Source organism: Pteropus alecto, unplaced genomic scaffold (genome assembly GCF_000325575.1).
Source record: "Pteropus alecto unplaced genomic scaffold, ASM32557v1 scaffold251, whole genome shotgun sequence".
Classification (NCBI taxonomy): Eukaryota; Metazoa; Chordata; class Mammalia; order Chiroptera; family Pteropodidae; genus Pteropus; species Pteropus alecto.
In genome coordinates, this window is record NW_006431048.1 from 2,706,264 (window position 1) to 2,722,050 (window position 15,787).

General features: G+C 49.0%; 1 protein-coding gene across 1 annotated transcript in view; it reads right to left on the bottom strand.

Annotated features, from left to right (window-relative positions):
- Positions 1 to 15,787, bottom strand: part of SEMA5B (semaphorin 5B) — a 113,625-nt gene that overhangs the window by 46,359 nt on the left and 51,479 nt on the right. The window lies entirely within an intron of this gene.

A 15,787-nucleotide genomic window follows, 5' to 3' on the forward strand; every position in this document is an offset into this window, starting at 1 on the left:
CTGCAAGACCTCATGGCAATTTGGCAAGAAAGCTGAGAGATGCCTTTGGGATCACCATTCTCAGCTGATAGGAAAAAACAAAGGTTATCGGGGCCGAGAAACACGCCCAGGGGCCCAGCGCCCATTAATAACAGAGACAGGATCTGAACCGGAGACCATCTGCTGCAGAAGCCCATGCTCTGGGCCACTACAGGCACAGCCCTCCTGGTACCTCCCATAGCCCTGGCTCCATGCACTCTCCAAGCAGCCTTAGAAGTTTAATTTGGTTTCCTGAGTTGGCTTTCTGACCAGGGAGAGCGCTTTCTACGCTTTCTAGCTATAAATTATTAAACTGATTTCCTGCTGCAAATCAGCCTCCTGTGAGTTTGGGCTATGGGAGCCAGTTTTTCCAGGTCCTGAGCTGCTCTGAAGAAAGAAATTCCAGCGGATGCTGATGGACAGGGAAGAGTCCAGAGGCTGGAGCCCACACAGACAGGGGCCTGGGAGCCTCCCCCAGCCCGGGCCCCACAGCCAGGGGCAAGGGTGGGTGGAGAGAATGAGCCACTTCCTTTTGTCCCCACCTCAAACTCCGCTCTTGAGCCCTTGAGGACCCAGGGGAAAGGGGCTCAGAGGTCCTCCTTCCTGGGCCCCCTCCCTCCTTGCCTCCATTCAAAATCTCCACTTGGCTCCCTGCCTGGGAAAGGGGGAGAAAGAGAGAAAGAAAGAAAAGAAGAGGAAATAGGGGGGAAACCAAGAGCAGGAAAGAATGTGTTCTGTCCTGGGTTTGGTGAGGAGGGGAAGGCAGGAGGGCACCCCTCACTGCCCCTCCCCCACCCAGAACCACGAATGCCATCTTCCCACCCATCCATCACTCACTACTTGGGGGGCAAAGCTTAGCCAAGCTCAGCACAAAGATAAAATTGAGATGCAGATTCCTTCCCATTGCTCTGAATAGAGCAGATTGGATACGGATTTTCCTCTTTTCTTCCCATTTAGACCATCTGGGAGACTGGGACCCAGGGGGAAAGCTGGGACCAGGTGGGGGAGGGCGCAGGGGCTCAGGAAGACTGCCCGGCACTTTTCAGTCCTGGAACCTGGGGGTGAGGGTGTGGATGCCTCCCGCACCCCACAGTCTTTCCCAGAGGCAAGTTCATTCCCTGCCTTTGCATTCTGCTCACCCGGCGAGGCTGGGCCAGATTGGGTTGGGTTCTCCTCTCCTCTCTCTGTTCCCAGCAAACTCCAAGTCATGATTCGTCACATCAGTGTTTGGCAGTCCTTCCTGCAGTCCCACCCACCTCCCCCAAGTGCAATTAAAAGGAAAAATGTGATCACAGAAAGTTTAACAAGATGAGCTCTTAAAGATCATGTGTTTTGAGCTGCAGGCATGTGTTTTACAGATGAGGAAACTGAGGCTTGGGGAAGAGTATCTAGCTCTGGATTGGGCAGGGAGCTAGTGGCAGAACCAAGACTAAATAACAAACGACAACAAAGACCGTCTCGTTATTTATCAGGCCATGTTCTATGCTCTTTATATTATGCCATTTAATATTCACAATAATCCTGTGAGGCAGGTACTATTATCATCCCCATTTCGTGGATGGGAAAACTGAGGTACAAACCAGTTAAGTCACTTGCATAAAGTCAAAGGGGTAGAAGCCAGATCTAAACCTGGGCAGTGGGGCTCCAGAACCTACCGCATGCACAATCTCAGTGCGCCACACAGGAAAATGGCATCATCTGACACAGTCCTGTGAACAAAGTCAAGCCTGGTGGGCTTCTCGCCAGGGCTAGCCGGCTGCTCCAGCAATTGTTTGCAGATGGTGAAACCTCTAAAGCACGGTCCACAACCTTTCTATATTTACGATCATGGAGTCTGGACTTGCTCCTACGGACAGAGTATGTCAACACAAGGTCAGAACTGAAAACAAGAATTAAAAGGGAAGGTTCACATCACTTGGGAAAACGACAAAGTGTGAACCTGGTGATGGTAACTTTGTAGGAGATGACACGTGTTCAAAGAAAGATGACCAAACACTTGAGGAGAGAACGTTAGAGGAAGAAGCCATGGGTTGAAACCAGCACCCAGCCTCATAGCTGTAGGCAGCTGTGACGAGATAAGGTAAATCGCTCGTCTGGTTCATGCCTTGCCCGGGTGAGAATCATGAACGGTCGCGGTCCCACAAAGTTTACGGTATGACGGTGAGCAGGGATTTTTTTTTTTCTGTTTTCTGTGTTACAGAATGTAATATTTTATTGTTTTTGCAATGAAAAAAGGAAACAAAGGAGACTTGCCTACTCTAATTGGTGGGATTAAATGCTCAGGACGTTGCCAAACAGAAATCAAGCTTATCTAGTCATCAGAGCAGCATCCATTTTCTCCTCCACATGGGCGAGCTCTCTCTGTGGAAACATTTTGCCATCAGATATGCTGTTGTTATATAAAATAAAAGCTGCATTTGAAAACATGCCTACAGCTCAAAAACAGACGACAAATCCAGCTAAAGGACAGGCCTTTCTTAGAGTTTTGACAACAGATTCACTCGCTCAACCTAAACGTTGTGGGAGCCCCCGTTTCTCTTCACGCTCCTGAGCATGGCTCCTCAACACCAGGAGAGCTAGTTCTATCATTCAAAGAGCCTCTAAAGAGAGGGACAGTGCTCATGGCTGCATAGCAGTGTGAATGTCCTTAATGCCACCAACTCGTACACTTACAAATGGTTAAAATGGATTGGTGGGAATGTGAAATGCTGCAGCCGCTATGTAAAACAGTGTGGTGGTTCCCCAAGAGGTTAAAAATAGAATTTCTGTATAATCCAGCAATTTCAATTCTGGGTTTATATCCAAAAGAACTGAAAGCAGGGACTCGGAAAGATATTTGTACACCCATGTTCACAGCAGCATTATACACAATGGCCAAAGGGGGAAGCAACCCAAGTGTCCATCCACGGATGAATGGATAAGCAAAAACGTGGTATATACATACAATGGACCATTATTTGGTCATAAAAAAGAATGAAAGTCTGACTCATGTTACAACATGGATGACCCTTGAAGACAGTACGCTGAGTAAATAAAGCCAGACACAAAAGGACAAATATTGTATAATTCCATTTACATGAGGTACCTAAAATAGTCAAATTCATATAGACAGAGTAAAATGGCTGTTACCAGGGGCTGGGGGAGGGGAGAACGGGGAGTTGTTATTTAATGGGTACAGAGTTTCAGTGTGTCAGAAGGAGAGTTCTAGAGATGGATGGCGGTGATGATTGTAAAATAGTATACTCAATACTACTGAGCCATACACTTAAAAATGGTTAAGATGGTAAATTTTATGTTATGTGTATGTTACACAGTTTTAAAAAAAAAAGCTCCTAAAATCCACTGGACTGAGGAGGATGTGCTGCTGACACCCCAGAAGATGGGGTCTTCTCCCACTCTTCCTGCAGAGTGGCGCCCCCTGCCAGTCCTTCACTGTCCCCCAGGCACGCTTACCGCTGACCAGGGAGTGAAGCAAGCCCACCACTGTATTCATTTCCTGTCACTGCTATAACCAATATCCACAGACCTAGAGGGTTCAAACAACACATCTATTCTCTTACAGTTCTGTAGGTTAGAAATCCAACACAGGCCTTGGTGGGCTAAAATTAAGGTGTTGGTAGGGCCGCATTCCTTTCCGGAGGCTCTAGGGGAGAATCCATTTCCTTGCCTTTTCCAGCTTCTAGAGGTCACCCACATTCCATCTTCAGGGCCAGCAACACTGTCTCTCTATAACCATTCTTCTATAGTTAAATGCCCCTCTGTCACAGCTGGAAAAGGTTCTCTGCTTTTAAGGACCCGTGTGGTTACATTGGACCACCCAAATAATCCAGGATGGTCTCCCCATGTCAGAGTTCTTAACCGAATCACATCTGCAAAGTCCCTTTTGCTGCATAAGGTAACATAGTTACGGGTTCCAGGGATGAGGACGTGGACGTCTTTGGTGGGCCATTATTCTACCTGCCACACCTGCTATACACACTACCACTCGGTTGTCCACACGTGGCAAACATTTCTGGCATTGGCATTGAGACTCTTCTGGGCCTGAATTTCTGAAGAAGGAAGAGCAGTAGCTGGCAGGTCACGGTCACACAGTCTCGGGGAGGAAGAAGAGGCTACTGCTGAGGGGATAGTCAGGGAGCATGATGTGTGAACCCAAGGGGTTGGGGAGAGAGGACCATCGATGGGGAGATGACATGCACAGGGGAGGGGAGCAGCGTGTCCCATGGGAAAGAAGACAGTCACAAAATGCAAAGGGAAGATGGTGGGAAAGACCTTATAGGTAAACTGCACTTCAGACAAAGAAACTCATAAACATTAGCACAAAAGTTTTACCAAAGGGTGATTATTATTCACTTCCCAAGAGGATTTTCCAAATCGTTCTTCAAGTAACGAGTTCTACTGCGTTCTTAAAATAGGATTTACACCCAATTTTTCAGCAACACATAAAGGAATGCTTGTAAATCTATTGAAATGAAGTGAGACCAGTAACATCTGCCGCCTTCTGTGCTGGTGGTGTCAGAGGGAGCTGGAAGGAAGCACTGGTGGGGGTGACAGCATCATTCTCAGAGCCAGGGCTCAGTGAAAGCCATCCATTTAATCCTCCTGGTGACCCTTCCTCATTTCACACAGGCACAAAGCAAACGTAGTGAGGTGAGGGAAAGGAGAACAACAGGTCAGGGGCTGGCCCCAGGGCTCTCTGACCCCAAGGCTCTGTTCCTTGTGCCTTTCCCAAGAGAGGAGAGATTTTTCAGGGTGGCAAGGAGTTCTGGGTCTCAGTAACAGAAGCTGTGCCCCTCCAATGAAGCACTCAGGGCTTACCCAGTGGGCTATTTCTGGAACGATACTGAAATTTTCAATTCAGGACAAAGCCTGTCATTCTAAGGTTATTAGAGAAAAAAGTCCCAATGGCCTGAAACAGGTAAAATTGCCATGATGTAAATGGTCCATTTCACGTCTCTTTGGGGAGCCCGTGAACACAGGGCACCAGAGGGAACCAGGGCTTCGGCCCCATCCACCCTCCCTCTCCTGGCCACAGAGACTGTTGGAAACACCACTTGGGCTTCAAAGCAGATAATATAGAGGAAGATGCCATAAAAATTTTGGACACTATACCTATTTCTCTGCCATTACATTGTCCATGTTCCTTTCAACCTCTGAGTTGGCCTTAACTTTCATTTTTGGTTCTTTCTCCCAAATATGTGTTTCTCCAAGATTCTACCCGCCTCAATCCCTCCTCTCACTCTGACTGCTCTCAGGGTGGTCTCAGCACCCCCCACTCCCTCATCTCCAGGGCTTCCGCTTTCACCCCGGCTCCATTAGCTCCAGATCTCTAGCCCCTTTCTTCCGGACTCCAGACCGGACTCCATGGCCATCTCCATCTCACTGTCACCCAGACGTCTCTACTGAAGGCTGCCCCAAACGAACTTGTCATCTTTCTCCCTTAACATGTTTCTCCCACGTCTCCCCATTTCTGTCAATGGAACTATAATCCCCCAGGCATCCTGACTCACATCCCGGCATTCCCAGACTCCCCGCTCCTTCATCTTCCACTTCCAAGCCATTGTCCATTCCTGGCAGTTGTACCTCTACAGTGGATCCAACCCAGATGTCCTCAGGGCTGGCGGGTGACATGAGCTGAAAGCATAGGGAGGGGCGGGGGAGGAGAGGAGGACATGTGCCCCATTTGGACACAAGAGCTATAACATTCCTCCCCTCTTCTCCAGCTGACCATTGTCTTCTCGGGATGTGGGCCTAGATCTGTCTGATTTTAAAGAAAGTCTATACATCGATTTATGTAACACTCTCTTATTTTTAAATTCTGGCAATTAATTGCATTTTTGAAATCACCAAACATGTCTCTTTGGTGACATCAGAGGCTACAGCCTCTCTCCCACTATTCCTTCTCTCTGTTCCCAATGACGATATGTCAATAAATTCACGCTCCCTCCTGGGCAAGGAACCTTTCTCCATCTTCCCTCTGCTGGTCTCAGTCCCCACTGAACCAATGTTGGACTCTTTAGCTTTAGATTCAGGCCCTCCAGAGGGGGAGAGAACGGTGAGGGTGAAGGAGACAGAAAAGAGAAGGCTGATGCCACTCAGGGTGACAGAGTTATTAATTAACAGAGTTAAACATCTGCTGTTTAATTAACACCCTCTCTCCTCTTTCATCCTCCCTCCCATTTCCCTTTCCCAGAGGGGCTCTGCGGTGGGTGAAACAGGGCAGAAAGCTGGAGGGCAGACGTGGGAAATGGGATGAGAGGCTGAAGGTCCTGGCTGGAGGCAGAACAGGGGGCACAGAGGGACTGAGGAGTCCTCATGTGCTGAAGAGAACAGGACGAATTAGGAAGAAGCAGGTTTATGTTTCGGTAAGAGAGACTCAGACTAGTCCATAAGTTTCCTGGGCAGGAGCTGGGGACAGAAGCTCAGTGCCTAGGATTGAACAAGGAAGTCCATCGCTCCCACTGTGGCAACACCGTTGGTTGCCTCGCTGATGTTCATTCTTCCATCATCCTGGATAAAAACCCCCACGTTGCGTGCACAGAGTGGCAATGTTCCTTACACCAGGTGACATGATTTCCCAACCTCTCAGCAGTTAGGGGTGGCCACGTGAATAGTTCTGGCCAATAAGAAAAAAGCAGAAGTCGGCTATAGACTCTGGGAAAGTGCTGCCTTCCTTATAAGAGAATAGATTCAGCTGGCACCAACCGTTTCCCTCCTGTTACCATCCTGCCTTGCAGAGGAATGTGATGTCTTGAACTATAGCAGTCATTTTGGCACTATGAGACCAGAGGCATGAGAGGTCAGGAGGATAACAGAATATCCTGATGATGATGAGCCAGTATGCAAAGACCAGCAGCTGCCACCACCTCCAAACCTCTTGTGGGTGATTAAATAAATCCCTGTTTCAAGTTATTGTAGGTGTTATTTTCTGTTACTTGCAGCCACAAGAATTCCTTAGTGATATACTCTCTCCTCTAAACCCTCTTCTCTCTTCTGATCTCTTTTTTAATTAGAGTTGAGTGAAATCAAGAGCAGACACTGCTGCTCAGAACATTTGCCAGCCTGGACTGCCCAGGACGTGGGACTAGGGACTGGAAAATGGGCAGTGGCGTGGGCATGGGAGCATAAAATGGTGAGCTCCAAGGGGAGCCCTGTCATCACTGCCTCCCCAACACCAAGCACAGAGCCTGCCATGTAGTGAGAGCTCAGCTGACACGTGTTTGTAAATGAATACATGAATGGACGGATGTACCACTGCTTGGCACAGGTGTCCCAGTGATAACCAGCTGGCAAGAAGGGAATTTGATCAAATCTCCCTGTTTGAATGCAGTTAGCATTAATATGATGGACAGGTGGAAGGCCAGGGGAGGGAGGGAGCAATTGGGAGGATCATTTTATGAACTATATAGCTGTCTAACCAATGTACTGTATACTTGAAACTAAGTTAAATAAATTTTTAAAAATCTCCCTGTTTGCTATACATCTGGCTCCCTAGTTAGACTGAAAACCCCTTAGGCAGATGCCACAATCCTTTTTAAGCCTCCCAAAACCACCAACGTCATGAACACTGAAGATAGTTGATAAATGCTTTCATATGAGTTTGATGCTTTGGAGGGGTGCTAACAGACTGATAATATAAATTACTCAGAAAAGAGCTCCCCTAAAAAGAATAGTCCCCAGATGTTTGTAGTTTTGCCTAAAATTTTACTATTAGACATGGACTACTTTGACTAGCTCAGTCACCTTCAGTAAAACATTAACTACTCCGAGCAACAGTTTGTATAATGGGAATAATAATAAAACCTGTTTCATAGTGCCCATGCTGATTTTGGTTCTCACAAATCAGCATGAAAGTACATTGTAAGAATGTTTATTAAAATCAGCCTTTAAATGTGATTAGCCTTATAAGAATTATCCCAGCAATTATTCACTCTTGAATGTAACTTTGCAGCTCTTGGGATGGAGAAGAACCTTAGCCCTCCTCCTTCCCAAACACCTCACAAATGATCTCTATACCATCTTCAGAAGTATGTGAGGAACTTCTTGAGTTTAATTAATGTGACAATTCATAGGAGAGAAAGAGGAGAGGATAATGTGGGGGAAGAACAGCTCCGTAGCAGGTGCTTTTGGTGCCTAAAAACATTCCTGGGCTGGTGCATCCATCTCTCATCTCCCAGCAACCTTCTCAAGAGGCTAGCCCTTAGTCTAAGGCAGTCTCCTCACCAGATATGCCTAGGAGATTACAACTCTGCCGCCCCCAACTCCAGGGCCATGGACAATCACAGACAGATGCAGGAGCATTAAAGCCCAGGCCTCCGTCTCTGTGTAACAACTTCCGTGGCGCAATTCTTGCTCCAGAGCTTGCCGTGGAATTAGGCAGGCTTCCCCAGAAAGCACATCTTCATCTGGCTCTGTCCTCCACTCTGTCCTGCTTCCCTCGTGCCCTCTCAGGGGCTTCGTGTGGGCACTCTCAACCAATCACCTGAACACGAACCCCAGCTCAGGCTCTGCTTGTCGGGACCTGTCCCGAGACCAGCCCATAGGAGGCGTTTGCGGAGGAAGGCTGACAAGGAGCTGGTGTCAGGACCAAACTGCACACCTCCCAGTTGGCGCAGGGCTCTGGCCCCTCCCCCTGTATGCAGGACAAAGCGTGGGGCAGGCCCAGCCCTCAACCCCCTCCAGGGCTGGAGCCTTGACCAGAGCCGGCGTGTGCACCCCATCCTCTCCCAACCTCCTCAACACCTTCCTCTCTCTCCATGGAAATGTATCAATCCTCTCTGAGGCCCCACAACATTTTCCTGGAAAGCTGTGAATCCAAAAATCAGTTGGTCTCCATGTCACGAGACTATCAGGATGGGGCTCCAGGAACATTTTGGCTCATAGGCTCACACTGCATTAGTGGGAAAAGGGCCTTGGGAGGCAGTGTAACTCCCTTTTACAGTTTAATTTGGATTATACTTCTGCATCCATGCTCTCCTGTCTCATTATAATTGTAATAATTACGATCTGCTTTAGTCTCCTCTAAACTGTTTATGCAGCTGGACAGAGTTGGAAATGCATGGATGCTAATCCCCTACCACAGGCCCTGTTTTCAGGATTGGCCTCCTCAGAAGCCATGAACCTGAGTCAGAAGGCATGGCGGTCCTGGAGGTGAAATAGGAGCAGTGAGATGGGGTGGGGATTGAAGAAACCTGAGGGGTCCAGCCCCCAGGTACTACGTCTCTTAGATCGGAAGGGGAGGGCAGCTGTTGGCACTATTGTGTATCCCATCCCACCCCACACACCAACGCAGTTGGAAATATTTCTTTTTTTTATCTGATTCCGTTTTCCTCACCAATGATCCCAACTTGCCAAATCCCAGATGCCAGGTCTTCCAATGAAAACAATGAGAAAATCAGGTAAATTTGGATCTACCTGAGGTTAGTCATCTGAGGTCATCCTGTCCATTCCCCCAGGCTTCAGGCAAGACAGCTGGATTTGGGGAGGGGAGGGGTCACTTCATGTCGACCACGCCTCTTAGTGACCTCATCAGTGTCTGGTACCCCTCACTGTCGGGACACTCTTGAATCTTTTCTGCTCCACGAACCAACATTTATCAAGGGCCCTAATAAATTCCATGGGCCTCAAGTGCTAGAGAAGACATTGTCTCTCCCCTAGGGGAGCCTCTCTTCTGAGAATTCCAAGGTCTCCCACCCATCTATCTATTAACGCTCGCCTCTGATTCCGTTTTCCTCACCAATGATCCCAACTTGCCAAATCCCCGATGCTAGGTCTTCCAATGAAAATGCATGGCTTCTGCTCTCTAATAATTATATCTAAGCTTTACTGTGTTCTTTTTCGTATGACAGACAGTGTGTTAATTGTTTTCCAAATGTTGTTTCATTTTTATCCTCACCATATGCCTATAAAATGGGCTTTATTGCCTTTTGATAGGTGAGAAAAATGAGAGGTCAGGTCGCTTGCCCAGAGTCACACAGGAAGTGGCCGAGGCAGGATCTGACCTCGAGTCCATTCAGTGCCAAAGCCCAGGCTCTTAGCCAGCCTGCTTTTCACCTCCATACGAGGCTGCTATAGAGATGAGTTCCCTCAGAAAGGAAGTGGGTGCTTGGTGCTCTCTCCTGCTGTGAGGGTGCAGAGCAGGGTATCTTCCTGGGTCTCTTCACCCCTGTACCCAAGGTTGAATCCAGCTCAGTTCCAGAGCTTCCTTCCTACACCCCATTTCATGCTGGGTTTCTAATCCCTTTCTTCATCTCTGCTGGCTGGGAATGCTGCTGCTGCCACAGCCTTCGATCATGATTTTCTGTTCCAGCCTTTGCAACAAGAGCTCCCAGCTCCTCTTCCATCCTGCTCTACTCTCCCCACCACCCCCTAGACATCCCATCCCTGAATCCTCCTGGTCTTCCTGGAGCCCACCTATACTTATATTTCTAGGATAGGTGAGCCCTCTGTGCCCTGCTGAGCTGCTCACTTCTGCAAAAGCTAGAGCCACTGGTCCCTTCTGCTCCTTCACGTTAGCCATTCCTTTCCAGTCACTGCTCATCAGCTGGGCCAACAGCGGGGGTGGCAGGGAGCAGCGAGGCAGATAATCCAAGGTAGTGGGAATGTAAAAATCATCTCTATTTGGCTGTGGAAGGTATTTTTGGACAGAGAGTTGAATGTGGGTGTGTGTGATGTGCTGGAAATTCACAACACTTCAAACCAAATCCTGAAGAGAAACCAGCAGGACCTGACTGCTGGTTTTAGGAATTAGAAAGCTGTCTGCCCTGATCCTCTTTCCTGCTGGGCCAGGTGGCTGAGCATCTCACACTGACTGAGCTGTCCCCTCTCTAGAGGTCAGACCCACACGGTCCCCTGACCTAGAGCCCTGGCTGCAAAAGCAGATGCTAACAGGGGCTGGACAGCCAAGTGAGGCCAGCTGGTGAAACACAGAGAGAGTGGCAAAGTGAAGACTATCACTCCTTCAGAAGGGCATAGTCGCTCCTCCGGGGCAGCTGCTTCTCAGCTCCAGCTGATGACAGAAGCCAAACAAAACACATCTGTGAAAGAATTTGGCCCACTGACAACCAGTTTGCAATCTCTAGCCCAGTGGTTTTCACACTTAAGCGTACATCAGCATCTCCTGGCGGGCCTGTTAAAATAGATAGCTGGGCCCCATCCCTCGATTTTCTGATGCAGTTGTTCCCAGGTGGAGCCCAATAATTTGCATTTCTAACAAATTCCCAGGTGATGCTGAGTCCAGGCCCATACTTTGGGGAACCACTGTTCTAGCCTAGTGGCTATACAATTGGGGAACCTGATACTTCCTTACCTTTTAATATTTGCTAGTCTTTTTCTAGTGTCAGTTCAAGAGGTAATCATGCCCTTAAGCAGAAAGTCAGCTGTACACTGAAGGAAGTGTGGGCATGCCTTTATTACATGTCAGCTATGCGTCAGACGCTTTCATAAACACCTGATTTAATCATTGCAGCATCCCTACAAGGCAGTTATTATTGTCCCCACTTTACTGATGGGGATCTAAGGCACAGAGGTGTTCCTAACTTGTTTAAGTCACACAGCTAGTAAGTGACAGTTCTGCAACTGGAATGCACATCAGCCTAACTCCAGTGCCCCTTTTCCCAAGCCATCAAACTCCATGGATAAATAAGTCCCCTCTCCAAAATACACCCCTTTTGGGGGGGTTGAGCAGAGTGGCCTCTTCTTTAGGGTACTTTTAAGTACCCATCAGGGCAACTCTCACAAGAAAAGCTGAATCAAGAGCCAGGAAACCTGGAGAGTTATAGGTATCCTTTTTCTCCTTCCAAAAGGGAGGGTCAACCGAGACCTGGTCCTTGGACACTTCCCAGTGGTCTATAATCCCCAGAAGAGAGAATGGGCCGACTCGGGGGCAGCATGGGGCCCTACAAATGCCATGCCTGAGGACGCTACCCCCAAACGAAGCACCTTAGTCCTTGGGAATACATCAGCAGGATGGGGGAATGATCCGGTTAATGTTTGTAAACTCCTAAGGGCAGGAACCATGTCTGTTTTGCTCGGACCGTATCCCTAGCTCCTAACACAACACCTGACATGTAGTAGACGCTGAATTATTTGTTGAATGAGAGAATGACTGAATGATGGAACAAGAGAATCTTTGCTCTTAGCCAAGAGGACTTTGGAATGCTGAATTATTTGTTAAATGAGAGAATGACTGAATGATGGAACAAGGGGTAGAGAATCTTTGCTCTTAGCCAAGAGGACTTTGGATAATGTGCCCACTCATGGTTGAAAGTATAGACATTCATAAGCGGGCAGCCTTAGAATGAAGATGTGGGCAGGTAATAATTCTGCTCAAGGTAATTGATCAGAAATGTTTTCCAAATCCAGCATGGGCTGAGAAGCAAAGATATTAACAGGTCTGCTGAGAGCCGACAAGAACATATTCACCTCTGAATCCCCAGCCACTATGTCTGTTTGATGAATGAATGTGAGTCTCCCATGCTGAGAGCCCAATGGGGAAGGTGTTCACACATTGCTGCACGGGTGGTGGCATGTCTCTGCACAGGAAGCCCTCCCCAAGGCCTCGGGAAGGCAGGTGGGGCATGGCAAGAAGAGTGTGAACTTGGAGTGGAAAGCCCTGGCTCTCTCTCTGAACTAGTCAACAGACACAGTCCTAGTGGGAGCAGCGCCAGGCACTGTGCTGTTAATCATTGGGCCCCACTGTCTTCTTTCTCTTTAAAAGATGGATAATGACAACAACAGCAGCAGCAGTAATAACAATTACTTCATGGATTTGTCATGAAGATGAAATGCTTGTGAAAGTGGTGACACCAGTGAGTAGACTAAGCACTCAACGAATGCTTTTGGAATGCCCACTCTGGCTGGATGGGTTTGAAAAGGGTCCCTTATCTCTCCAGAAAATTCTTCCATTGTCTAACTTGCCTTCCTCCTACTGCACTTACTCCACTGTCTATGGTGACAGGGAATAGGACAGGTGGCGGGATGTTTCTACAATGCTGGTTCTCCAGTATTTCCAAGAAACCAGCAGTAAAAGACACTTTGGAGTCATGCACCAATGTTGTAGAGACTGTGCATTGACTTAGCGTATGATATGCCCAATCAACTCAGCACCAAACCACATGGTAACACAGAGTTCTGCTGCCATGGATGAAGCATGCCAGCCCTTTTCCCTGCCATCCAGCACAACTCGATCTCTCCCTTCAACCAGTTGAGTGTGTGTGCAAAACTCAGCCTGGACCAGTCACCCCCAGAACTTGAGCCAAATAACAGTCGTCCCTGGATTACACACTGGTTCGCATTACCTGTGCTCTGGTTTGACTTTATTCAGCTCTGTGTTTAATCTACTAGCTCCAGTTGATCCCACTGACGCTCTTGGGCAAATAGGCCAACACCAGGGAGAGAGGTCCCAGGAGTCGGTGAGAGTAGTTAAGATGCTGGGCTGGGTACAGTTGAAATGACTCATCAGAAATTCGGTTAGTGTCAGGGATCACACAGGGATCATCCCCTTCCCTTTGATGGGCTCTGCTGTTCTTCACATCCAGGACCCAGTCAAATCCTCTGTGAGGTTTGTATTCCACTTAGCAGAGGAGAAGTTGAAGGCCCTGAGAGCAGCCGTAGATCCAAACTCTCAGAGTAGGACGTCAACCCAGATCTGTCCTCCCCTCCCACCACCCACCTCCCCACCCGCAGCTCCTGAATAGTCTCTTTCTCCCCAAGTCAGGTCCTGATGTCCCCATTGGATATTGCTCCCAGCAACTTGGGGCTGGAAGCCTGAAACCGAGAGAGGCCTACGAAAAAGAAAAACGATGGGTACTCCTCCCAGTCTGAGTCCCTGGCCCCCCTGACTTCAGCCTGCTACGTTACTGTCCTCCTTTCCCTTCCCACCCCCAGCTTTCTAGTCAGGGGTGCCAGGCAGGATCCCTAAATGTAGCCAGCGGATGAGCTCTCAAGCCCAGTGTACATGAACTAGTTCAACTCAGCTTCTGAGAGGCAGCCAGCAGAGGATGGCACTCCAAACCCCTGTGCTGCAGGTGAGTCTCCTCCCCAACCCAAGGAGAGGGGGCAGAGCTTGGCAGGCTGTGGAAGGTGCTGGAGCCTGTCCCCTTCTCTCTCGTAGAGAGGAAGAAATAAAAAGAGTGGAGAGTGGCCAAAGAGGAAGGAAGGGACAGGACTAGAAGGGAACAAAGAAAATAGAACTGTTCATCTGTTAAGGCCGTGAGGTGGAGGGAGTTTTTTTCTTTTGGTTTGTGTTATTGCCGTTATGATGGTGTTTGTGTAATAAATAATACAGTGAAGGGATGAGAGCCAGAGTCTGTGCTGGAGTTGTATGGCACTGCTAACTGGGCAGGCTGCAGATTTCCAGAGAGGGCAGACAGTGTCGGGGAGAGGAGATGATTCTGGATTCCTCAAGCCCTTCAGGGCTTCTTCCTGGAGGGCTGAGAGTTTTCTGCACCAGGCTCAGTTCCTGGAGATCTGAGTCCTGCCAGCGCAGACTCTGGAGCTTCTAAAACATGACTGTCCCAACTCATGGGGCAAAGCCGTGGGCAGGCTGGGACCTGGCTACCATCCCCCAAGCATGCCCTCTCAGCACCCAGACCCATCTGGCAGCAAATGGTTGGTGGAGGGAAGCCATGAGAAAGAGCCCAGGCACACCATTCCCCATCTGCTCCCCACATATGCCACACACTGCAGCCCAGGGGGGAAGAAGGCCCACAGGTGGTTGGTTGGCTGATGGGGAGGGGAGGCTGGGACAGGCAGCAGGACGCATGTAGCCCCACTGTCCAGTTCCCGCAAGAAGCTTTTCCCGGGAACTGCTCACATCCCCCTCCCTTGACAGGTAAGCCCCATCTCTCCTGCACAGACAGGTGAAACACCAGTCTGAGAGAAGGCCAGGCCTGGGACTGCACCATCACCACTGCCCAAACGCACCCCTCAACATTAAATGTGCACATGGGTGCACACACACCTGTGCACATGTACACACGCTCAGATGCCCGAGATCCAGACTCATTCTTACGAGGTGCAATAACGTAGCCTCCCTTCTGCCCCAGCCACTGGCACCTACAAGCAGGTAACTGGTCCTTCTAGTTCGAGGGTGGGAGGAGGGCAGGCACGCTGGAAGACCTCTCGGGGGGACAGTGTTTAGGAGGTGAGCAAGCCTTGGGGCTTGATGGGGGCAGGGTAGAGAGTTTCAGCCCTGGGCCAGGGGATGGGAGGAGAGGAGGAGGTCTTTAAAAGAGTACAGTGAGCTCTTTCTGACCTGGTATAAAAGCAGCTCTTCTTACAGACAGAAAGATGGTCAAGATCTGACAAAGCCCTTCCAGTGCTTAATGAATGTCTCTCTTTAAACCTGGTCATTGGTGCCAAAGCCCCTTAAGCTCCACATTCATGGATCCCAGTTATAATAAAAATAACAGCTAACAGGCTTACTATTTGCAGGCACTTTTCTATAAGGACTTTATCTATTACTCACCCTGAAGGTCTGTCCCCCACCCCCAATCTCTTTTTCCATAATGGAGCCTCCTGGTAGAGAGTGGCCATGATAGGGGCCTGTTAGAAGAGCATCTGAAGTGCAAGAATTCTGGGGAGGTGCCTGGAAGTGTCCTCTGCTCAGGCTCAAGGAAAGCAGGGACAGGGAAGGGACTGGGAAGCGATGTTATTTTTCTCCTAGAAGCTTTAGTCGAGTGCCTGCAGGTGTGGTCTGCAGACAGCTGTGGGAAGCGCTGGACAGGGAGGGACAGAGAGTGGAGGCTGGACGGGGTGGGGGTGGGGG